At 55.1% G+C, this 24,550-nt stretch overlaps 1 long non-coding RNA gene across 1 annotated transcript in view; it reads left to right on the top strand.

Moving 5' to 3' along the window:
• Positions 1 to 11,955: 11,955 nt before the first annotated feature.
• The window catches only part of LOC107399739 (uncharacterized), a 30,548-nt gene continuing 17,953 nt past the window's right edge, over positions 11,956 to 24,550 (top strand). The window contains exons 1-7 of the long non-coding RNA XR_013047948.1: positions 11,956 to 12,298; positions 15,098 to 15,156; positions 15,468 to 15,744; positions 18,563 to 18,621; positions 18,933 to 19,209; positions 22,030 to 22,088; positions 22,400 to 22,676. This is a non-coding gene — a long non-coding RNA (uncharacterized LOC107399739). The remainder of the gene's footprint in view (positions 12,299 to 15,097; positions 15,157 to 15,467; positions 15,745 to 18,562; positions 18,622 to 18,932; positions 19,210 to 22,029; positions 22,089 to 22,399; positions 22,677 to 24,550) is intronic.

Genomic DNA, 24,550 nt, shown 5'->3' with positions numbered 1-24,550 from the left:
ATGGAGGCCAGATTTCATGGCCCCTGCCTCCCCTGACAAGCCTCCCCTCTGGGATGCAGGACACACCTGCAGGCTGCATACTCCTGTCTTACCTGCCAAGCTCACCTTGCCTTAAACCAGGTTAGAGCCCCTAGGATCAAAGGTCCAAAAGCCCCTTGTCCTCCACTACCCTGTCCAGGCATCATCTCAGATGGAAGAATACTTAGAGAAGGCTCTGAAATTAACAGAAGCCTCCATCTAGAGATCTAGAACTGCTGAGCACACAGGAGTCCGTGTGTGTGTGTGTGTGTGTGTGTGTGTGTGTGTGTGTGTGTGTTGTGGTGTTGTGTGTGTGTGTACTCCGGGTATTACTGTGCCCCTGTACTGTGAGAAGACATAAACAGTGACTCAGAGGCACAGTATGTAAGAGTTATGGTAGTCAGCTCTGGGATGTAGGGGAAGCACGGGTTGGCATGTAGGGGAAGCCTTACAGGGCTCCATCGTTCAGCTCCAGCTCAGGTGAGCACAAGGTTTGGAGTGTTGCAACCTGTGTGTGTTTTGGGGCTCAGGGCCGAGCCGGGCCATGGTGGATGAGAGCATTGTGTAGGAACCATCGGGAAGGTGGCAGGACTGTCCTTTGAAGTGGCCTGCCAGGCAGGTCTAGGAGGTCAGGGCCTCCACCCCCAACCCAAGCACTAGGAAGCTCCCTTGTTAGCCTCAGCAAATGTCTCCAGGAAGCTTTGTAGAGAGGAAGATTTGGAAGAGCATAGACAGGCTTGTCTCCAGGTGGCAGGGAGAGTGATTTTCTTCTAGGCTCCATCATGGAAGATGTCAGGAGTGTGGAGGTGGGCCTCTGTAGGCTTTCAGTGCTCATTGAAGCAAGGCTTCCTGTTGGGGAGTGCAAAGCATTTCCCGACTGAACATGGCCTAGCTACCCTGGAGACCAGGATTAGAGTGTACATAGGAAGGAGGGATAGAGAAAGACAGAGATAGAGGTGGAATTGGAGGTAGAGGAGGATAGACAGATGGTTGGGGGGACAGGGAGTCAGAGGGTAGCAGAGAAATTGAGAATCTGCATGTGGGATGTGGGGTGTTTTCGAGTTTGTTAGTGTTTTTCTATGCAGGCTGGTGGGCAGACCCATTCTGTCTGTGGACACTTGTTTCTCTTCCATGGATCTGGGCCCCTGGAGGGAATTTACTGTGAGGACGCCTGGAATAGGGGTGGTTGTGTGCTGCAGGAATCCTGGTGTTTGTGTTAAGAGTCCCTCAGCTTCTATGTTGCCTGTCCTAGGTCCACTTGAATCTCTTGAAGAGCTGAGTGAGTCCTGTGTGTGCCTAGCCCTGCCACAGGTAGGTGGGTGTCCACAGAGCATACAGAGAGTTCCATGCCTTACAGGGTCTTGGGGATGTTAGAGAATGGAAAGAGACGTTTTCCGTGGTGCCTGGTAATTGGTATAGGGTAGGGTCGGGTAGGAGGAGATGAGGGGTGGGAGATGGAGGACTTTGCAGAGGAGAGGGATTGTGACAGAGCTGGAGGTAGGTCAGAATGGTTGCCTGGTGTTGCCTAGGAGACGGGTAAGGTGGGGTCTGCGGCCAGGTATTGGTAGACTAGAGGGCAGGAGGGTGCAATGATTCTTCTTTTGATGTGTGCTTGTCTCTAGCTCAGGGACCTGGACGGCCTGCCTGTTGAGGGGAAGTTGTGGATGTCCCCGGCCCCTAGTGATCCCTGCTTCGTGTGATGTGGGGCAGCATCCACCTGAATGCACTTCACCAAGGAGGCCAAGGTTTTGGAAGGAAGCCCTTCTCCTCTCCCATCTCAATATCAGACCATGGGACCATGGAACATGGGACTCAGGCCCCCGACCCTGCAGTCCTGACCAGTGCACACAGCTGCCTGCCCTTTTCCCTTGTGTCCATCCCAGAGCGGCCTTCTGCCAGGTGAGAAGCCCATGCTGGGCCTAGGGTGCCATTGAGTTGGGTGGAGTCTTGTAGACAGCTGCTGGATCTCTGAAAGCTGCAGTGTGTGTGTGTGTGTGTGTGTGTGTGTGTGTGTGTGTGTGTGTGTGTGTGTGTGTGTGTCAGGGGTGAGGGCCATTCTAGGGCAGGGATGTAGCTGTGAGAATACCCTGGGTTGGCTGCTAGGGGGCGACGCTCAGCCCCTGGTCCCCAAATCCTTGAGTATATTTCTGAGGCTCCTCCCCTAGAGTCCAGATTGGCATGTGGTTTGTGTAGGATTCCCTTAGGGTCTGGTGTGGTCTGTCCAGTGCTTCTGCGCCCACATGCACACACTCCGCACTTGGGCACCTCCATCACACCCTCCACCACCCGCCTTCATGGGCTGGCTTGCGCCCAAAGCCGAGTGTCTCAGGGCAGTGCAGGGCATGGAGGAACCTGTTAAGTTCGCTAACCAACATCTGTCCACCGCACCCCCACACGCCGCACACCCTGGGGTCCCTAGCAGCAGCCCTAGAGCCTCAGGTCTGTACAGTCCAGGGCTACATGGTTGGCCTCCATCTTGGAACTAGACAGGAGAATTCCGGCCTTTTTTTGAAAATTTTTTTTTGCTTTGCGAAGGGCGGAGGCAGAGCACCCTTCGCCATTGGCGGCTGACATTCGTGGTGAACTGCTGCCATCACGCGGAAGCAGTTTGCAGATTCCGCCAGCAAGTCACTGTGCTTCATCCGAAATGGAGGCGGGCCGGCTAGGAAGGACTTCCTCGTGAGTCCCCCAGGACCAAAGTGGTTCCATTGCCCGCTCTATGACCCAGGGGAGCTGGAGATGGAAGCAGGGTCCAGGTGACCAGCTCCGGGCAGGCGCCACGAGGCTTGGCTTGCGGGTCACGGAAGCACAGCCTCTGGGGTCCTCTGGGCGCCATGTCTGACAGGAGCAGAGGACTTCTCAGCAGAGGATTTTGCAGCCTGGTTTGCATCATGGTCGGTGTGGGGAGCTTTTCCTGCCAGGGTGCCAGCCTGCCTGCCCGTACCATGGTGCACAAGGCCACCCTGCCACCCCCTAGCTCTTGTCTGAGCATCCCCAGCAGTACCCACAGCTCACTTCCGGAGACCACACAAACTCTGCCCTGAATCTCTGGGAGGGTCTCAGGGTCTCAGGCCTGGTGGCTAGCCACTGTGGCCAAATGTCTGTCATCCATTTAACTCCTCCTGCCATCCCCTCTCTTCTCTGGCTGCCAGATATTCTCTCTGGCTTGCATTTTGTTCCTTTTACCGGGTTTTCCCTGGATCTGTGCTTCAAGTGGAATTCAGGGCCTGGGACCTGTCAGAAAAGGTTCCTGCTCCAGAAACACATATCTAGATCCCTACAAGGGGTCTGAAAGCCCCCACCCATCATCATCCTCTGCAAGCTGGTTGTGTGTGTACCCAGTAAGGCAGTGTGTTGGCTCAAAGTGAATCCAAGTAGAAGCAGGTCGAGAAGGGTTTGGACTCAGGGGTGCTCACAAACAGGCCGTGTAGGACTTAGGTACCATGGAGGCCAGATTTCATGGCCCCTGCCTCCCCTGACAAGCCTCCCCTCTGGGATGCAGGACACACCTGCAGGCTGCATACTCCTGTCTTACCTGCCAAGCTCACCTTGCCTTAAACCAGGTTAGAGCCCCTAGGATCAAAGGTCCAAAAGCCCCTTGTCCTCCACTACCCTGTCCAGGCATCATCTCAGATGGAAGAATACTTAGAGAAGGCTCTGAAATTAACAGAAGCCTCCATCTAGAGATCTAGAACTGCTGAGCACACAGGAGTCCGTGTGTGTGTGTGTGTGTGTGTGTGTGTGTGTGTGTGTGTGTGTGTGTGTTGTGGTGTTGTGTGTGTGTGTACTCCGGGTATTACTGTGCCCCTGTACTGTGAGAAGACATAAACAGTGACTCAGAGGCACAGTATGTAAGAGTTATGGTAGTCAGCTCTGGGATGTAGGGGAAGCACGGGTTGGCATGTAGGGGAAGCCTTACAGGGCTCCATCGTTCAGCTCCAGCTCAGGTGAGCACAAGGTTTGGAGTGTTGCAACCTGTGTGTGTTTTGGGGCTCAGGGCCGAGCCGGGCCATGGTGGATGAGAGCATTGTGTAGGAACCATCGGGAAGGTGGCAGGACTGTCCTTTGAAGTGGCCTGCCAGGCAGGTCTAGGAGGTCAGGGCCTCCCCCCCCAACCCAAGCACTAGGAAGCTCCCTTGTTAGCCTCAGCAAATGTCTCCAGGAAGCTTTGTAGAGAGGAAGATTTGGAAGAGCATAGACAGGCTTGTCTCCAGGTGGCAGGGAGAGTGATTTTCTTCTAGGCTCCATCATGGAAGATGTCAGGAGTGTGGAGGTGGGCCTCTGTAGGCTTTCAGTGCTCATTGAAGCAAGGCTTCCTGTTGGGGAGTGCAAAGCATTTCCCGACTGAACATGGCCTAGCTACCCTGGAGACCAGGATTAGAGTGTACATAGGAAGGAGGGATAGAGAAAGACAGAGATAGAGGTGGAATTGGAGGTAGAGGAGGATAGACAGATGGTTGGGGGGACAGGGAGTCAGAGGGTAGCAGAGAAATTGAGAATCTGCATGTGGGATGTGGGGTGTTTTCGAGTTTGTTAGTGTTTTTCTATGCAGGCTGGTGGGCAGACCCATTCTGTCTGTGGACACTTGTTTCTCTTCCATGGATCTGGGCCCCTGGAGGGAATTTACTGTGAGGACGCCTGGAATAGGGGTGGTTGTGTGCTGCAGGAATCCTGGTGTTTGTGTTAAGAGTCCCTCAGCTTCTATGTTGCCTGTCCTAGGTCCACTTGAATCTCTTGAAGAGCTGAGTGAGTCCTGTGTGTGCCTAGCCCTGCCACAGGTAGGTGGGTGTCCACAGAGCATACAGAGAGTTCCATGCCTTACAGGGTCTTGGGGATGTTAGAGAATGGAAAGAGACGTTTTCCGTGGTGCCTGGTAATTGGTATAGGGTAGGGTCGGGTAGGAGGAGATGAGGGGTGGGAGATGGAGGACTTTGCAGAGGAGAGGGATTGTGACAGAGCTGGAGGTAGGTCAGAATGGTTGCCTGGTGTTGCCTAGGAGACGGGTAAGGTGGGGTCTGCGGCCAGGTATTGGTAGACTAGAGGGCAGGAGGGTGCAATGATTCTTCTTTTGATGTGTGCTTGTCTCTAGCTCAGGGACCTGGACGGCCTGCCTGTTGAGGGGAAGTTGTGGATGTCCCCGGCCCCTAGTGATCCCTGCTTCGTGTGATGTGGGGCAGCATCCACCTGAATGCACTTCACCAAGGAGGCCAAGGTTTTGGAAGGAAGCCCTTCTCCTCTCCCATCTCAATATCAGACCATGGGACCATGGAACATGGGACTCAGGCCCCCGACCCTGCAGTCCTGACCAGTGCACACAGCTGCCTGCCCTTTTCCCTTGTGTCCATCCCAGAGCGGCCTTCTGCCAGGTGAGAAGCCCATGCTGGGCCTAGGGTGCCATTGAGTTGGGTGGAGTCTTGTAGACAGCTGCTGGATCTCTGAAAGCTGCAGTGTGTGTGTGTGTGTGTGTGTGTGTGTGTGTGTGTGTGTGTGTGTGTGTGTGTCAGGGGTGAGGGCCATTCTAGGGCAGGGATGTAGCTGTGAGAATACCCTGGGTTGGCTGCTAGGGGGCGACGCTCAGCCCCTGGTCCCCAAATCCTTGAGTATATTTCTGAGGCTCCTCCCCTAGAGTCCAGATTGGCATGTGGTTTGTGTAGGATTCCCTTAGGGTCTGGTGTGGTCTGTCCAGTGCTTCTGCGCCCACATGCACACACTCCGCACTTGGGCACCTCCATCACACCCTCCACCACCCGCCTTCATGGGCTGGCTTGCGCCCAAAGCCGAGTGTCTCAGGGCAGTGCAGGGCATGGAGGAACCTGTTAAGTTCGCTAACCAACATCTGTCCACCGCACCCCCACCCGCCGCACACCCTGGGGTCCCTAGCAGCAGCCCTAGAGCCTCAGGTCTGTACAGTCCAGGGCTACATGGTTGGCCTCCATCTTGGAACTAGACAGGAGAATTCCGGCCTTTTTTTGAAAATTTTTTTTTGCTTTGCGAAGGGCGGAGGCAGAGCACCCTTCGCCATTGGCGGCTGACATTCGTGGTGAACTGCTGCCATCACGCGGAAGCAGTTTGCAGATTCCGCCAGCAAGTCACTGTGCTTCATCCGAAATGGAGGCGGGCCGGCTAGGAAGGACTTCCTCGTGAGTCCCCCAGGACCAAAGTGGTTCCATTGCCCGCTCTATGACCCAGGGGAGCTGGAGATGGAAGCAGGGTCCAGGTGACCAGCTCCGGGCAGGCGCCACGAGGCTTGGCTTGCGGGTCACGGAAGCACAGCCTCTGGGGTCCTCTGGGCGCCATGTCTGACAGGAGCAGAGGACTTCTCAGCAGAGGATTTTGCAGCCTGGTTTGCATCATGGTCGGTGTGGGGAGCTTTTCCTGCCAGGGTGCCAGCCTGCCTGCCCGTACCATGGTGCACAAGGCCACCCTGCCACCCCCTAGCTCTTGTCTGAGCATCCCCAGCAGTACCCACAGCTCACTTCCGGAGACCACACAAACTCTGCCCTGAATCTCTGGGAGGGTCTCAGGGTCTCAGGCCTGGTGGCTAGCCACTGTGGCCAAATGTCTGTCATCCATTTAACTCCTCCTGCCATCCCCTCTCTTCTCTGGCTGCCAGATATTCTCTCTGGCTTGCATTTTGTTCCTTTTACCGGGTTTTCCCTGGATCTGTGCTTCAAGTGGAATTCAGGGCCTGGGACCTGTCAGAAAAGGTTCCTGCTCCAGAAACACATATCTAGATCCCTACAAGGGGTCTGAAAGCCCCCACCCATCATCATCCTCTGCAAGCTGGTTGTGTGTGTACCCAGTAAGGCAGTGTGTTGGCTCAAAGTGAATCCAAGTAGAAGCAGGTCGAGAAGGGTTTGGACTCAGGGGTGCTCACAAACAGGCCGTGTAGGACTTAGGTACCATGGAGGCCAGATTTCATGGCCCCTGCCTCCCCTGACAAGCCTCCCCTCTGGGATGCAGGACACACCTGCAGGCTGCATACTCCTGTCTTACCTGCCAAGCTCACCTTGCCTTAAACCAGGTTAGAGCCCCTAGGATCAAAGGTCCAAAAGCCCCTTGTCCTCCACTACCCTGTCCAGGCATCATCTCAGATGGAAGAATACTTAGAGAAGGCTCTGAAATTAACAGAAGCCTCCATCTAGAGATCTAGAACTGCTGAGCACACAGGAGTCCGTGTGTGTGTGTGTGTGTGTGTGTGTGTGTGTGTGTGTGTGTGTTGTGGTGTTGTGTGTGTGTGTACTCCGGGTATTACTGTGCCCCTGTACTGTGAGAAGACATAAACAGTGACTCAGAGGCACAGTATGTAAGAGTTATGGTAGTCAGCTCTGGGATGTAGGGGAAGCACGGGTTGGCATGTAGGGGAAGCCTTACAGGGCTCCATCGTTCAGCTCCAGCTCAGGTGAGCACAAGGTTTGGAGTGTTGCAACCTGTGTGTGTTTTGGGGCTCAGGGCCGAGCCGGGCCATGGTGGATGAGAGCATTGTGTAGGAACCATCGGGAAGGTGGCAGGACTGTCCTTTGAAGTGGCCTGCCAGGCAGGTCTAGGAGGTCAGGGCCTCCACCCCCAACCCAAGCACTAGGAAGCTCCCTTGTTAGCCTCAGCAAATGTCTCCAGGAAGCTTTGTAGAGAGGAAGATTTGGAAGAGCATAGACAGGCTTGTCTCCAGGTGGCAGGGAGAGTGATTTTCTTCTAGGCTCCATCATGGAAGATGTCAGGAGTGTGGAGGTGGGCCTCTGTAGGCTTTCAGTGCTCATTGAAGCAAGGCTTCCTGTTGGGGAGTGCAAAGCATTTCCCGACTGAACATGGCCTAGCTACCCTGGAGACCAGGATTAGAGTGTACATAGGAAGGAGGGATAGAGAAAGACAGAGATAGAGGTGGAATTGGAGGTAGAGGAGGATAGACAGATGGTTGGGGGGACAGGGAGTCAGAGGGTAGCAGAGAAATTGAGAATCTGCATGTGGGATGTGGGGTGTTTTCGAGTTTGTTAGTGTTTTTCTATGCAGGCTGGTGGGCAGACCCATTCTGTCTGTGGACACTTGTTTCTCTTCCATGGATCTGGGCCCCTGGAGGGAATTTACTGTGAGGACGCCTGGAATAGGGGTGGTTGTGTGCTGCAGGAATCCTGGTGTTTGTGTTAAGAGTCCCTCAGCTTCTATGTTGCCTGTCCTAGGTCCACTTGAATCTCTTGAAGAGCTGAGTGAGTCCTGTGTGTGCCTAGCCCTGCCACAGGTAGGTGGGTGTCCACAGAGCATACAGAGAGTTCCATGCCTTACAGGGTCTTGGGGATGTTAGAGAATGGAAAGAGACGTTTTCCGTGGTGCCTGGTAATTGGTATAGGGTAGGGTCGGGTAGGAGGAGATGAGGGGTGGGAGATGGAGGACTTTGCAGAGGAGAGGGATTGTGACAGAGCTGGAGGTAGGTCAGAATGGTTGCCTGGTGTTGCCTAGGAGACGGGTAAGGTGGGGTCTGCGGCCAGGTATTGGTAGACTAGAGGGCAGGAGGGTGCAATGATTCTTCTTTTGATGTGTGCTTGTCTCTAGCTCAGGGACCTGGACGGCCTGCCTGTTGAGGGGAAGTTGTGGATGTCCCCGGCCCCTAGTGATCCCTGCTTCGTGTGATGTGGGGCAGCATCCACCTGAATGCACTTCACCAAGGAGGCCAAGGTTTTGGAAGGAAGCCCTTCTCCTCTCCCATCTCAATATCAGACCATGGGACCATGGAACATGGGACTCAGGCCCCCGACCCTGCAGTCCTGACCAGTGCACACAGCTGCCTGCCCTTTTCCCTTGTGTCCATCCCAGAGCGGCCTTCTGCCAGGTGAGAAGCCCATGCTGGGCCTAGGGTGCCATTGAGTTGGGTGGAGTCTTGTAGACAGCTGCTGGATCTCTGAAAGCTGCAGTGTGTGTGTGTGTGTGTGTGTGTGTGTGTGTGTGTGTGTGTGTGTGTGTGTCAGGGGTGAGGGCCATTCTAGGGCAGGGATGTAGCTGTGAGAATACCCTGGGTTGGCTGCTAGGGGGCGACGCTCAGCCCCTGGTCCCCAAATCCTTGAGTATATTTCTGAGGCTCCTCCCCTAGAGTCCAGATTGGCATGTGGTTTGTGTAGGATTCCCTTAGGGTCTGGTGTGGTCTGTCCAGTGCTTCTGCGCCCACATGCACACACTCCGCACTTGGGCACCTCCATCACACCCTCCACCACCCGCCTTCATGGGCTGGCTTGCGCCCAAAGCCGAGTGTCTCAGGGCAGTGCAGGGCATGGAGGAACCTGTTAAGTTCGCTAACCAACATCTGTCCACCGCACCCCCACCCGCCGCACACCCTGGGGTCCCTAGCAGCAGCCCTAGAGCCTCAGGTCTGTACAGTCCAGGGCTACATGGTTGGCCTCCATCTTGGAACTAGACAGGAGAATTCCGGCCTTTTTTTGAAAATTTTTTTTTGCTTTGCGAAGGGCGGAGGCAGAGCACCCTTCGCCATTGGCGGCTGACATTCGTGGTGAACTGCTGCCATCACGCGGAAGCAGTTTGCAGATTCCGCCAGCAAGTCACTGTGCTTCATCCGAAATGGAGGCGGGCCGGCTAGGAAGGACTTCCTCGTGAGTCCCCCAGGACCAAAGTGGTTCCATTGCCCGCTCTATGACCCAGGGGAGCTTGAGATGGAAGCAGGGTCCAGGTGACCAGCTCCGGGCAGGCGCCACGAGGCTTGGCTTGCGGGTCACGGAAGCACAGCCTCTGGGGTCCTCTGGGCGCCATGTCTGACAGGAGCAGAGGACTTCTCAGCAGAGGATTTTGCAGCCTGGTTTGCATCATGGTCGGTGTGGGGAGCTTTTCCTGCCAGGGTGCCAGCCTGCCTGCCCGTACCATGGTGCACAAGGCCACCCTGCCACCCCCTAGCTCTTGTCTGAGCATCCCCAGCAGTACCCACAGCTCACTTCCGGAGACCACACAAACTCTGCCCTGAATCTCTGGGAGGGTCTCAGGGTCTCAGGCCTGGTGGCTAGCCACTGTGGCCAAATGTCTGTCATCCATTTAACTCCTCCTGCCATCCCCTCTCTTCTCTGGCTGCCAGATATTCTCTCTGGCTTGCATTTTGTTCCTTTTACCGGGTTTTCCCTGGATCTGTGCTTCAAGTGGAATTCAGGGCCTGGGACCTGTCAGAAAAGGTTCCTGCTCCAGAAACACATATCTAGATCCCTACAAGGGGTCTGAAAGCCCCCACCCATCATCATCCTCTGCAAGCTGGTTGTGTGTGTACCCAGTAAGGCAGTGTGTTGGCTCAAAGTGAATCCAAGTAGAAGCAGGTCGAGAAGGGTTTGGACTCAGGGGTGCTCACAAACAGGCCGTGTAGGACTTAGGTACCATGGAGGCCAGATTTCATGGCCCCTGCCTCCCCTGACAAGCCTCCCCTCTGGGATGCAGGACACACCTGCAGGCTGCATACTCCTGTCTTACCTGCCAAGCTCACCTTGCCTTAAACCAGGTTAGAGCCCCTAGGATCAAAGGTCCAAAAGCCCCTTGTCCTCCACTACCCTGTCCAGGCATCATCTCAGATGGAAGAATACTTAGAGAAGGCTCTGAAATTAACAGAAGCCTCCATCTAGAGATCTAGAACTGCTGAGCACACAGGAGTCCGTGTGTGTGTGTGTGTGTGTGTGTGTGTGTGTGTGTGTGTGTGTGTGTGTTGTGGTGTTGTGTGTGTGTGTACTCCGGGTATTACTGTGCCCCTGTACTGTGAGAAGACATAAACAGTGACTCAGAGGCACAGTATGTAAGAGTTATGGTAGTCAGCTCTGGGATGTAGGGGAAGCACGGGTTGGCATGTAGGGGAAGCCTTACAGGGCTCCATCGTTCAGCTCCAGCTCAGGTGAGCACAAGGTTTGGAGTGTTGCAACCTGTGTGTGTTTTGGGGCTCAGGGCCGAGCCGGGCCATGGTGGATGAGAGCATTGTGTAGGAACCATCGGGAAGGTGGCAGGACTGTCCTTTGAAGTGGCCTGCCAGGCAGGTCTAGGAGGTCAGGGCCTCCCCCCCCAACCCAAGCACTAGGAAGCTCCCTTGTTAGCCTCAGCAAATGTCTCCAGGAAGCTTTGTAGAGAGGAAGATTTGGAAGAGCATAGACAGGCTTGTCTCCAGGTGGCAGGGAGAGTGATTTTCTTCTAGGCTCCATCATGGAAGATGTCAGGAGTGTGGAGGTGGGCCTCTGTAGGCTTTCAGTGCTCATTGAAGCAAGGCTTCCTGTTGGGGAGTGCAAAGCATTTCCCGACTGAACATGGCCTAGCTACCCTGGAGACCAGGATTAGAGTGTACATAGGAAGGAGGGATAGAGAAAGACAGAGATAGAGGTGGAATTGGAGGTAGAGGAGGATAGACAGATGGTTGGGGGGACAGGGAGTCAGAGGGTAGCAGAGAAATTGAGAATCTGCATGTGGGATGTGGGGTGTTTTCGAGTTTGTTAGTGTTTTTCTATGCAGGCTGGTGGGCAGACCCATTCTGTCTGTGGACACTTGTTTCTCTTCCATGGATCTGGGCCCCTGGAGGGAATTTACTGTGAGGACGCCTGGAATAGGGGTGGTTGTGTGCTGCAGGAATCCTGGTGTTTGTGTTAAGAGTCCCTCAGCTTCTATGTTGCCTGTCCTAGGTCCACTTGAATCTCTTGAAGAGCTGAGTGAGTCCTGTGTGTGCCTAGCCCTGCCACAGGTAGGTGGGTGTCCACAGAGCATACAGAGAGTTCCATGCCTTACAGGGTCTTGGGGATGTTAGAGAATGGAAAGAGACGTTTTCCGTGGTGCCTGGTAATTGGTATAGGGTAGGGTCGGGTAGGAGGAGATGAGGGGTGGGAGATGGAGGACTTTGCAGAGGAGAGGGATTGTGACAGAGCTGGAGGTAGGTCAGAATGGTTGCCTGGTGTTGCCTAGGAGACGGGTAAGGTGGGGTCTGCGGCCAGGTATTGGTAGACTAGAGGGCAGGAGGGTGCAATGATTCTTCTTTTGATGTGTGCTTGTCTCTAGCTCAGGGACCTGGACGGCCTGCCTGTTGAGGGGAAGTTGTGGATGTCCCCGGCCCCTAGTGATCCCTGCTTCGTGTGATGTGGGGCAGCATCCACCTGAATGCACTTCACCAAGGAGGCCAAGGTTTTGGAAGGAAGCCCTTCTCCTCTCCCATCTCAATATCAGACCATGGGACCATGGAACATGGGACTCAGGCCCCCGACCCTGCAGTCCTGACCAGTGCACACAGCTGCCTGCCCTTTTCCCTTGTGTCCATCCCAGAGCGGCCTTCTGCCAGGTGAGAAGCCCATGCTGGGCCTAGGGTGCCATTGAGTTGGGTGGAGTCTTGTAGACAGCTGCTGGATCTCTGAAAGCTGCAGTGTGTGTGTGTGTGTGTGTGTGTGTGTGTGTGTGTGTGTGTGTGTGTGTCAGGGGTGAGGGCCATTCTAGGGCAGGGATGTAGCTGTGAGAATACCCTGGGTTGGCTGCTAGGGGGCGACGCTCAGCCCCTGGTCCCCAAATCCTTGAGTATATTTCTGAGGCTCCTCCCCTAGAGTCCAGATTGGCATGTGGTTTGTGTAGGATTCCCTTAGGGTCTGGTGTGGTCTGTCCAGTGCTTCTGCGCCCACATGCACACACTCCGCACTTGGGCACCTCCATCACACCCTCCACCACCCGCCTTCATGGGCTGGCTTGCGCCCAAAGCCGAGTGTCTCAGGGCAGTGCAGGGCATGGAGGAACCTGTTAAGTTCGCTAACCAACATCTGTCCACCGCACCCCCACCCGCCGCACACCCTGGGGTCCCTAGCAGCAGCCCTAGAGCCTCAGGTCTGTACAGTCCAGGGCTACATGGTTGGCCTCCATCTTGGAACTAGACAGGAGAATTCCGGCCTTTTTTTGAAAATTTTTTTTTGCTTTGCGAAGGGCGGAGGCAGAGCACCCTTCGCCATTGGCGGCTGACATTCGTGGTGAACTGCTGCCATCACGCGGAAGCAGTTTGCAGATTCCGCCAGCAAGTCACTGTGCTTCATCCGAAATGGAGGCGGGCCGGCTAGGAAGGACTTCCTCGTGAGTCCCCCAGGACCAAAGTGGTTCCATTGCCCGCTCTATGACCCAGGGGAGCTGGAGATGGAAGCAGGGTCCAGGTGACCAGCTCCGGGCAGGCGCCACGAGGCTTGGCTTGCGGGTCACGGAAGCACAGCCTCTGGGGTCCTCTGGGCGCCATGTCTGACAGGAGCAGAGGACTTCTCAGCAGAGGATTTTGCAGCCTGGTTTGCATCATGGTCGGTGTGGGGAGCTTTTCCTGCCAGGGTGCCAGCCTGCCTGCCCGTACCATGGTGCACAAGGCCACCCTGCCACCCCCTAGCTCTTGTCTGAGCATCCCCAGCAGTACCCACAGCTCACTTCCGGAGACCACACAAACTCTGCCCTGAATCTCTGGGAGGGTCTCAGGGTCTCAGGCCTGGTGGCTAGCCACTGTGGCCAAATGTCTGTCATCCATTTAACTCCTCCTGCCATCCCCTCTCTTCTCTGGCTGCCAGATATTCTCTCTGGCTTGCATTTTGTTCCTTTTACCGGGTTTTCCCTGGATCTGTGCTTCAAGTGGAATTCAGGGCCTGGGACCTGTCAGAAAAGGTTCCTGCTCCAGAAACACATATCTAGATCCCTACAAGGGGTCTGAAAGCCCCCACCCATCATCATCCTCTGCAAGCTGGTTGTGTGTGTACCCAGTAAGGCAGTGTGTTGGCTCAAAGTGAATCCAAGTAGAAGCAGGTCGAGAAGGGTTTGGACTCAGGGGTGCTCACAAACAGGCCGTGTAGGACTTAGGTACCATGGAGGCCAGATTTCATGGCCCCTGCCTCCCCTGACAAGCCTCCCCTCTGGGATGCAGGACACACCTGCAGGCTGCATACTCCTGTCTTACCTGCCAAGCTCACCTTGCCTTAAACCAGGTTAGAGCCCCTAGGATCAAAGGTCCAAAAGCCCCTTGTCCTCCACTACCCTGTCCAGGCATCATCTCAGATGGAAGAATACTTAGAGAAGGCTCTGAAATTAACAGAAGCCTCCATCTAGAGATCTAGAACTGCTGAGCACACAGGAGTCCGTGTGTGTGTGTGTGTGTGTGTGTGTGTGTGTGTGTGTGTGTGTTGTGTGTGTGTGTACTCCGGGTATTACTGTGCCCCTGTACTGTGAGAAGACATAAACAGTGACTCAGAGGCACAGTATGTAAGAGTTATGGTAGTCAGCTCTGGGATGTAGGGGAAGCACGGGTTGGCATGTAGGGGAAGCCTTACAGGGCTCCATCGTTCAGCTCCAGCTCAGGTGAGCACAAGGTTTGGAGTGTTGCAACCTGTGTGTGTTTTGGGGCTCAGGGCCGAGCCGGGCCATGGTGGATGAGAGCATTGTGTAGGAACCATCGGGAAGGTGGCAGGACTGTCCTTTGAAGTGGCCTGCCAGGCAGGTCTAGGAGGTCAGGGCCTCCACCCCCCACAACCGAAGCACTAGGAAGCTCCCTTGTTAGCCTCAGCAAATGTCTCCAGGAAGCTTTGTAGAGAGGAAGATTTGGAAGAGCATAGACAGGCTTGTCTCCAGGTGGCAGGGAGAGTGATTTTCTTCTAGGCTCCATCATGGAAGATGTCAGGAGTGTGGAGGTGGGCCTCTGTAGGCTTTCAGTGCTCATTGAAGCAAGGCTTCCTGTTGGGGAGTGCAAAGCATTTCCCGACTGAACATGGCCTAGCTACCCTGGAGACCAGGATTAGAGTGTACATAGGAAGGAGGGATAGAGAAAGACAGAGATAGAGGTGGAATTGGAGGTAGAGGAGGATAGACAGATGGTTGGGGGGACAGGGAGTCAGAGGGTAGCAGCGAAATTGAGAATCTGCATGTGGGATGTGGGGTGTTTTCGAGTTTGTTAGTGTTTTTCTATGCAGGCTGGTGGGCAGACCCATTCTGTCTGTGGACACTTGTTTCTCTTCCATGGATCTGGGCCCCTGGAGGGAATTTACTGTGAGGACGCCTGGAATAGGGGTGGTTGTGTGCTGCAGGAATCCTGGTGTTTGTGTTAAGAGTCCCTCAGCTTCTATGTTGCCTGTCCTAGGTCCACTTGAATCTCTTGAAGAGCTGAGTGAGTCCTGTGTGTGCCTAGCCCTGCCACAGGTAGGTGGGTGTCCACAGAGCATACAGAGAGTTCCATGCCTTACAGGGTCTTGGGGATGTTAGAGAATGGAAAGAGACGTTTTCCGTGGTGCCTGGTAATTGGTATAGGGTAGGGTCGGGTAGGAGGAGATGAGGGGTGGGAGATGGAGGACTTTGCAGAGGAGAGGGATTGTGACAGAGCTGGAGGTAGGTCAGAATGGTTGCCTGGTGTTGCCTAGGAGACGGGTAAGGTGGGGTCTGCGGCCAGGTATTGGTAGACTAGTGGGCAGGAGGGTGCAATGATTCTTCTTTTGATGTGTGCTTGTCTCTAGCTCAGGGACCTGGACGGCCTGCCTGTTGAGGGGAAGTTGTGGATGTCCCCGGCCCCTAGTGATCCCTGCTTCGTGTGATGTGGGGCAGCATCCACCTGAATGCACTTCACCAAGGAGGCCAAGGTTTTGGAAGGAAGCCCTTCTCCTCTCCCATCTCAATATCAGACCATGGGACCATGGAACATGGGACTCAGGCCCCCGACCCTGCAGTCCTGACCAGTGCACACAGCTGCCTGCCCTTTTCCCTTGTGTCCATCCCAGAGCGGCCTTCTGCCAGGTGAGAAGCCCATGCTGGGCCTAGGGTGCCATTGAGTTGGGTGGAGTCTTGTAGACAGCTGCTGGATCTCTGAAAGCTGCAGTGTGTGTGTGTGTGTGTGTGTGTGTGTGTGTGTGTGTGTGTGTGTGTGTGTGTGTCAGGGGTGAGGGCCATTCTAGGGCAGGGATGTAGCTGTGAGAATACCCTGGGTTGGCTGCTAGGGGGCGACGCTCAGCCCCTGGTCCCCAAATCCTTGAGTATATTTCTGAGGCTCCTCCCCTAGAGTCCAGATTGGCATGTGGTTTGTGTAGGATTCCCTTAGGGTCTGGTGTGGTCTGTCCAGTGCTTCTGCGCCCACATGCACACACTCCGCACTTGGGCACCTCCATCACACCCTCCACCACCCGCCTTCATGGGCTGGCTTGCGCCCAAAGCCGAGTGTCTCAGGGCAGTGCAGGGCATGGAGGAACCTGTTAAGTTCGCTAACCAACATCTGTCCACCGCACCCCCACACGCCGCACACCCTGGGGTCCCTAGCAGCAGCCCTAGAGCCTCAGGTCTGTACAGTCCAGGGCTACATGGTTGGCCTCCATCTTGGAACTAGACAGGAGAATTCCGGCCTTTTTTTGAAAATTTTTTTTTGCTTTGCGAAGGGCGGAGGCAGAGCACCCTTCGCCATTGGCGGCTGACATTCGTGGTGAACTGCTGCCATCACGCGGAAGCAGTTTGCAGATTCCGCCAGCAAGTCACTGTGCTTCATCCGAAATGGAGGCGGGCCGGCTAGGAAGGACTTCCTCGTGAGTCCCCCAGGACCAAAGTGGTTCCATTGCCCGCTCTATGACCCAGGGGAGCTGGAGATGGAAGCAGGGTCCAGGTGACCAGCTCCGGGCAGGCGCCACGAGGCTTGGCTTGCGGGTCACGGAAGCACAGCCTCTGGGGTCCTCTGGGCGCCATGTCTGACAGGAGCAGAGGACTTCTCAGCAGAGGATTTTGCAGCCTGGTTTGCATCATGGTCGGTGTGGGGAGCTTTTCCTGCCAGGGTGCCAGCCTGCCTGCCCGTACCATGGTGCACAAGGCCACCCTGCCACCCCCTAGCTCTTGTCTGAGCATCCCCAGCAGTACCCACAGCTCACTTCCGGAGACCACACAAACTCTGCCCTGAATCTCTGGGAGGGTCTCAGGGTCTCAGGCCTGGTGGCTAGCCACTGTGGCCAAATGTCTGTCATCCATTTAACTCCTCCTGCCATCCCCTCTCTTCTCTGGCTGCCAGATATTCTCTCTGGCTTGCATTTTGTTCCTTTTACCGGGTTTTCCCTGGATCTGTGCTTCAAGTGGAATTCAGGGCCTGGGACCTGTCAGAAAAGGTTCCTGCTCCAGAAACACATATCTAGATCCCTACAAGGGGTCTGAAAGCCCCCACCCATCATCATCCTCTGCAAGCTGGTTGTGTGTGTACCCAGTAAGGCAGTGTGTTGGCTCAAAGTGAATCCAAGTAGAAGCAGGTCGAGAAGGGTTTGGACTCAGGGGTGCTCACAAACAGGCCGTGTAGGACTTAGGTACCATGGAGGCCAGATTTCATGGCCCCTGCCTCCCCTGACAAGCCTCCCCTCTGGGATGCAGGACACACCTGCAGGCTGCATACTCCTGTCTTACCTGCCAAGCTCACCTTGCCTTAACCCAGGTTAGAGCCCTTAGGATCAAAGGTCCAAAAGCCCCTTGTCCTCCACTACCCTGTCCAGGCATCATCTCAGATGGAAGAATACTTAGAGAAGGCTCTGAAATTAACAGAAGCCTCCATCTAGAGATCTAGAACTGCTGAGCACACAGGAGTCCGTGTGTGTGTGTGTGTGTGTGTGTGTGTGTGTGTGTGTGTGTGTGTGTGTGTTGTGGTGTTGTGTGTGTGTGTACTCCGGGTATTACTGTGCCCCTGTACTGTGAGAAGACATAAACAGTGACTCAGAGGCACAGTATGTAAGAGTTATGGTAGTCAGCTCTGGGATGTAGGGGAAGCACGGGTTGGCATGTAGGGGAAGCCTTACAGGGCTCCATCGTTCAGCTCCAGCTCAGGTGAGCACAAGGTTTGGAGTGTTGCAACCTGTGTGTGTTTTGGGGCTCAGGGCCGAGCCGGGCCATGGTGGATGAGAGCATTGTGTAGGAACCATCGGGAAGGTGGCAGGACTGTCCTTTGAAGTGGCCTGCCAGGCAGGTCTAGGAGGTCAGGGCCTCCACCCCCAACCCAAGCACTAGGAAGCTCCCTTGTTAGCCTCAGCAAATGTCTCCAGGAAGCTTTGTAGAGAGGAAGATTTGGAAGAGCATAGACAGGCTTGTCTCCAGGTGGCAGGGAGAGTGATTTTCTTCTAGGCTCCATCATGGAAGATGTCAGGAGTGTGGAGGTGGGCCTCTGTAGGCTTTCAGTGCTCATTGAAGCAAGGCTTCCTGTTGGGGAGTGCAAAGCATTTCCCGACTGAACATGGCCTAGCTACCCTGGAGACCAGGATTAGAGTGTACATAGGAAGGAGGGATAGAGAAAGACAGAGATAGAGGTGGAATTGGAGGTAGAGGAGGATAGACAGATGGTTGGGGGGACAGGGAGTCAGAGGGTAGCAGAGAAATTGAGAATCTGCATGTGGGATGTGGGGTGTTTTCGAGTTTGTTAGTGTTTTTCTATGCAGGCTGGTGGGCAGACCCATTCTGTCTGTGGACACTTGTTTCTCTTCCATGGATCTGGGCCCCTGGAGGGAATTTACTGTGAGGACGCCTGGAATAGGGGTGGTTGTGTGCTGCAGGAATCCTGGTGTTTGTGTTAAGAGTCCCTCAGCTTCTATGTTGCCTGTCCTAGGTCCACTTGAATCTCTTGAAGAGCTGAGTGAGTCCTGTGTGTGCCTAGCCCTGCCACAGGTAGGTGGGTGTCCACAGAGCATACAGAGAGTTCCATGCCTTACAGGGTCTTGGGGATGTTAGAGAATGGAAAGAGACGTTTTCCGTGGTGCCTGGTAATTGGTATAGGGTAGGGTCGGGTAGGAGGAGATGAGGGGTGGGAGATGGAGGACTTTGCAGAGGAGAGGGATTGTGACAGAGCTGGAGGTAGGTCAGAATGGTTGCCTGGTGTTGCCTAGGAGACGGGTAAGGTGGGGTCTGCGGCCAGGTATTGGTAGACTAGTGGGCAGGAGGGTGCAATGATTCTTCTTTTGATGTGTGCTTGTCTCTAGCTCAGGGACCTGGACGGCCTGCCTGTTGAGGGGAAGTTGTGGATGTCCCCGGCCCCTAGTGATCCCTGCTTCGTGTGATGTGGGGCAGCATCCACCTGAATGCACTTCACCAAGGAGGCCAAGGTTTTGGAAGGAAGCCCTTCTCCTCTCCCATCTCAATATCAGACCATGGGACCATGGAACATGGGACTCAGGCCCCCGACCCTGCAGTCCTGACCAGTGCACACAGCTGCCTGCCCTTTTCCCTTGTGTCCATCCCAGAGCGGCCTTCTGCCAGGTGAGAAGCCCATGCTGGGCCTAGGGTGCCATTGAGTTGGGTGGAGTCTTGTAGACAGCTGCTGGATCTCTGAAAGCTGCAGTGTGTGTGTGTGTGTGTGTGTGTGTGTGTGTGTGTGTGTGTGTGTGTGTGTGTGTGTCAGGGGTGAGGGCCATTCTAGGGCAGGGATGTAGCTGTGAGAATACCCTGGGTTGGCTGCTAGGGGGCGACGCTCAGCCCCTGGTCCCCAAATCCTTGAGTATATTTCTGAGGCTCCTCCCCTAGAGTCCAGATTGGCATGTGGTTTGTGTAGGATTCCCTTAGGGTCTGGTGTGGTCTGTCCAGTGCTTCTGCGCCCACATGCACACACTCCGCACTTGGGCACCTCCATCACACCCTCCACCACCCGCCTTCATGGGCTGGCTTGCGCCCAAAGCCGAGTGTCTCAGGGCAGTGCAGGGCATGGAGGAACCTGTTAAGTTCGCTAACCAACATCTGTCCACCGCACCCCCACACGCCGCACACCCTGGGGTCCCTAGCAGCAGCCCTAGAGCCTCAGGTCTGTACAGTCCAGGGCTACATGGTTGGCCTCCATCTTGGAACTAGACAGGAGAATTCCGGCCTTTTTTTGAAAATTTTTTTTTGCTTTGCGAAGGGCGGAGGCAGAGCACCCTTCGCCATTGGCGGCTGACATTCGTGGTGAACTGCTGCCATCACGCGGAAGCAGTTTGCAGATTCCGCCAGCAAGTCACTGTGCTTCATCCGAAATGGAGGCGGGCCGGCTAGGAAGGACTTCCTCGTGAGTCCCCCAGGACCAAAGTGGTTCCATTGCCCGCTCTATGACCCAGGGGAGCTGGAGATGGAAGCAGGGTCCAGGTGACCAGCTCCGGGCAGGCGCCACGAGGCTTGGCTTGCGGGTCACGGAAGCACAGCCTCTGGGGTCCTCTGGGCGCCATGTCTGACAGGAGCAGAGGACTTCTCAGCAGAGGATTTTGCAGCCTGGTTTGCATCATGGTCGGTGTGGGGAGCTTTTCCTGCCAGGGTGCCAGCCTGCCTGCCCGTACCATGGTGCACAAGGCCACCCTGCCACCCCCTAGCTCTTGTCTGAGCATCCCCAGCAGTACCCACAGCTCACTTCCGGAGACCACACAAACTCTGCCCTGAATCTCTGGGAGGGTCTCAGGGTCTCAGGCCTGGTGGCTAGCCACTGTGGCCAAATGTCTGTCATCCATTTAACTCCTCCTGCCATCCCCTCTCTTCTCTGGCTGCCAGATATTCTCTCTGGCTTGCATTTTGTTCCTTTTACCGGGTTTTCCCTGGATCTGTGCTTCAAGTGGAATTCAGGGCCTGGGACCTGTCAGAAAAGGTTCCTGCTCCAGAAACACATATCTAGATCCCTACAAGGGGTCTGAAAGCCCCCACCCATCATCATCCTCTGCAAGCTGGTTGTGTGTGTACCCAGTAAGGCAGTGTGTTGGCTCAAAGTGAATCCAAGTAGAAGCAGGTCGAGAAGGGTTTGGACTCAGGGGTGCTCACAAACAGGCCGTGTAGGACTTAGGTACCATGGAGGCCAGATTTCATGGCCCCTGCCTCCCCTGACAAGCCTCCCCTCTGGGATGCAGGACACACCTGCAGGCTGCATACTCCTGTCTTACCTGCCAAGCTCACCTTGCCTTAACCCAGGTTAGAGCCCTTAGGATCAAAGGTCCAAAAGCCCCTTGTCCTCCACTACCCTGTCCAGGCATCATCTCAGATGGAAGAATACTTAGAGAAGGCTCTGAAATTAACAGAAGCCTCCATCTAGAGATCTAGAACTGCTGAGCACACAGGAGTCCGTGTGTGTGTGTGTGTGTGTGTGTGTGTGTGTGTGTGTGTGTGTGTGTGTGTTGTGGTGTTGTGTGTGTGTGTACTCCGGGTATTACTGTGCCCCTGTACTGTGAGAAGACATAAACAGTGACTCAGAGGCACAGTATGTAAGAGTTATGGTAGTCAGCTCTGGGATGTAGGGGAAGCACGGGTTGGCATGTAGGGGAAGCCTTACAGGGCTCCATCGTTCAGCTCCAGCTCAGGTGAGCACAAGGTTTGGAGTGTTGCAACCTGTGTGTGTTTTGGGGCTCAGGGCCGAGCCGGGCCATGGTGGATGAGAGCATTGTGTAGGAACCATCGGGAAGGTGGCAGGACTGTCCTTTGAAGTGGCCTGCCAGGCAGGTCTAGGAGGTCAGGGCCTCCACCCCCAACCCAAGCACTAGGAAGCTCCCTTGTTAGCCTCAGCAAATGTCTCCAGGAAGCTTTGTAGAGAGGAAGATTTGGAAGAGCATAGACAGGCTTGTCTCCAGGTGGCAGGGAGAGTGATTTTCTTCTAGGCTCCATCATGGAAGATGTCAGGAGTGTGGAGGTGGGCCTCTGTAGGCTTTCAGTGCTCATTGAAGCAAGGCTTCCTGTTGGGGAGTGCAAAGCATTTCCCGACTGAACATGGCCTAGCTACCCTGGAGACCAGGATTAGAGTGTACATAGGAAGGAGGGATAGAGAAAGACAGAGATAGAGGTGGAATTGGAGGTAGAGGAGGATAGACAGATGGTTGGGGGGACAGGGAGTCAGAGGGTAGCAGAGAAATTGAGAATCTGCATGTGGGATGTGGGGTGTTTTCGAGTTTGTTAGTGTTTTTCTATGCAGGCTGGTGGGCAGACCCATTCTGTCTGTGGACACTTGTTTCTCTTCCATGGATCTGGGCCCCTGGAGGGAATTTACTGTGAGGACGCCTGGAATAGGGGTGGTTGTGTGCTGCAGGAATCCTGGTGTTTGTGTTAAGAGTCCCTCAGCTTCTATGTTGCCTGTCCTAGGTCCACTTGAATCTCTTGAAGAGCTGAGTGAGTCCTGTGTGTGCCTAGCCCTGCCACAGGTAGGTGGGTGTCCACAGAGCATACAGAGAGTTCCATGCCTTACAGGGTCTTGGGGATGTTAGAGAATGGAAAGAGACGTTTTCCGTGGTGCCTGGTAATTGGTATAGGGTAGGGTCGGGTAGGAGGAGATGAGGGGTGGGAGATGGAGGACTTTGCAGAGGAGAGGGATTGTGACAGAGCTGGAGGTAGGTCAGAATGGTTGCCTGGTGTTGCCTAGGAGACGGGTAAGGTGGGGTCTGCGGCCAGGTATTGGTAGACTAGAGGGCAGGAGGGTGCAATGATTCTTCTTTTGATGTGTGCTTGTCTCTAGCTCAGGGACCTGGACGGCCTGCCTGTTGAGGGGAAGTTGTGGATGTCCCCGGCCCCTAGTGATCCCTGCTTCGTGTGATGTGGGGCAGCATCCACCTGAATGCACTTCACCAAGGAGGCCAAGGTTTTGGAAGGAAGCCCTTCTCCTCTCCCATCTCAATATCAGACCATGGGACCATGGAACATGGGACTCAGGCCCCCGACCCTGCAGTCCTGACCAGTGCACACAGCTGCCTGCCCTTTTCCCTTGTGTCCATCCCAGAGCGGCCTTCTGCCAGGTGAGAAGCCCATGCTGGGCCTAGGGTGCCATTGAGTTGGGTGGAGTCTTGTAGACAGCTGCTGGATCTCTGAAAGCTGCAGTGTGTGTGTGTGTGTGTGTGTGTGTGTGTGTGTGTGTGTGTGTGTGTGTCAGGGGTGAGGGCCATTCTAGGGCAGGGATGTAGCTGTGAGAATACCCTGGGTTGGCTGCTAGGGGGCGACGCTCAGCCCCTGGTCCCCAAATCCTTGAGTATATTTCTGAGGCTCCTCCCCTAGAGTCCAGATTGGCATGTGGTTTGTGTAGGATTCCCTTAGGGTCTGGTGTGGTCTGTCCAGTGCTTCTGCGCCCACATGCACACACTCCGCACTTGGGCACCTCCATCACACCCTCCACCACCCGCCTTCATGGGCTGGCTTGCGCCCAAAGCCGAGTGTCTCAGGGCAGTGCAGGGCATGGAGGAACCTGTTAAGTTCGCTAACCAACATCTGTCCACCGCACCCCCACCCGCCGCACACCCTGGGGTCCCTAGCAGCAGCCCTAGAGCCTCAGGTCTGTACAGTCCAGGGCTACATGGTTGGCCTCCATCTTGGAACTAGACAGGAGAATTCCGGCCTTTTTTTGAAAATTTTTTTTTGCTTTGCGAAGGGCGGAGGCAGAGCACCCTTCGCCATTGGCGGCTGACATTCGTGGTGAACTGCTGCCATCACGCGGAAGCAGTTTGCAGATTCCGCCAGCAAGTCACTGTGCTTCATCCGAAATGGAGGCGGGCCGGCTAGGAAGGACTTCCTCGTGAGTCCCCCAGGACCAAAGTGGTTCCATTGCCCGCTCTATGACCCAGGGGAGCTTGAGATGGAAGCAGGGTCCAGGTGACCAGCTCCGGGCAGGCGCCACGAGGCTTGGCTTGCGGGTCACGGAAGCACAGCCTCTGGGGTCCTCTGGGCGCCATGTCTGACAGGAGCAGAGGACTTCTCAGCAGAGGATTTTGCAGCCTGGTTTGCATCATGGTCGGTGTGGGGAGCTTTTCCTGCCAGGGTGCCAGCCTGCCTGCCCGTACCATGGTGCACAAGGCCACCCTGCCACCCCCTAGCTCTTGTCTGAGCATCCCCAGCAGTACCCACAGCTCACTTCCGGAGACCACACAAACTCTGCCCTGAATCTCTGGGAGGGTCTCAGGGTCTCAGGCCTGGTGGCTAGCCACTGTGGCCAAATGTCTGTCATCCATTTAACTCCTCCTGCCATCCCCTCTCTTCTCTGGCTGCCAGATATTCTCTCTGGCTTGCATTTTGTTCCTTTTACCGGGTTTTCCCTGGATCTGTGCTTCAAGTGGAATTCAGGGCCTGGGACCTGTCAGAAAAGGTTCCTGCTCCAGAAACACATATCTAGATCCCTACAAGGGGTCTGAAAGCCCCCACCCATCATCATCCTCTGCAAGCTGGTTGTGTGTGTACCCAGTAAGGCAGTGTGTTGGCTCAAAGTGAATCCAAGTAGAAGCAGGTCGAGAAGGGTTTGGACTCAGGGGTGCTCACAAACAGGCCGTGTAGGACTTAGGTACCATGGAGGCCAGATTTCATGGCCCCTGCCTCCCCTGACAAGCCTCCCCTCTGGGATGCAGGACACACCTGCAGGCTGCATACTCCTGTCTTACCTGCCAAGCTCACCTTGCCTTAAACCAGGTTAGAGCCCCTAGGATCAAAGGTCCAAAAGCCCCTTGTCCTCCACTACCCTGTCCAGGCATCATCTCAGATGGAAGAATACTTAGAGAAGGCTCTGAAATTAACAGAAGCCTCCATCTAGAGATCTAGAACTGCTGAGCACACAGGAGTCCGTGTGTGTGTGTGTGTGTGTGTGTGTGTGTGTGTGTGTGTGTGTTGTGTGTGTGTGTACTCCGGGTAT

Source organism: Peromyscus maniculatus, chromosome X, assembly GCF_049852395.1.
Source record: "Peromyscus maniculatus bairdii isolate BWxNUB_F1_BW_parent chromosome X, HU_Pman_BW_mat_3.1, whole genome shotgun sequence".
NCBI lineage: Eukaryota > Metazoa > Chordata > Mammalia > Rodentia > Cricetidae > Peromyscus > Peromyscus maniculatus.
The sequence above is the reverse complement of the archived record's forward strand: the minus strand, read 5'-3'. Positions and strand labels throughout refer to the sequence as shown.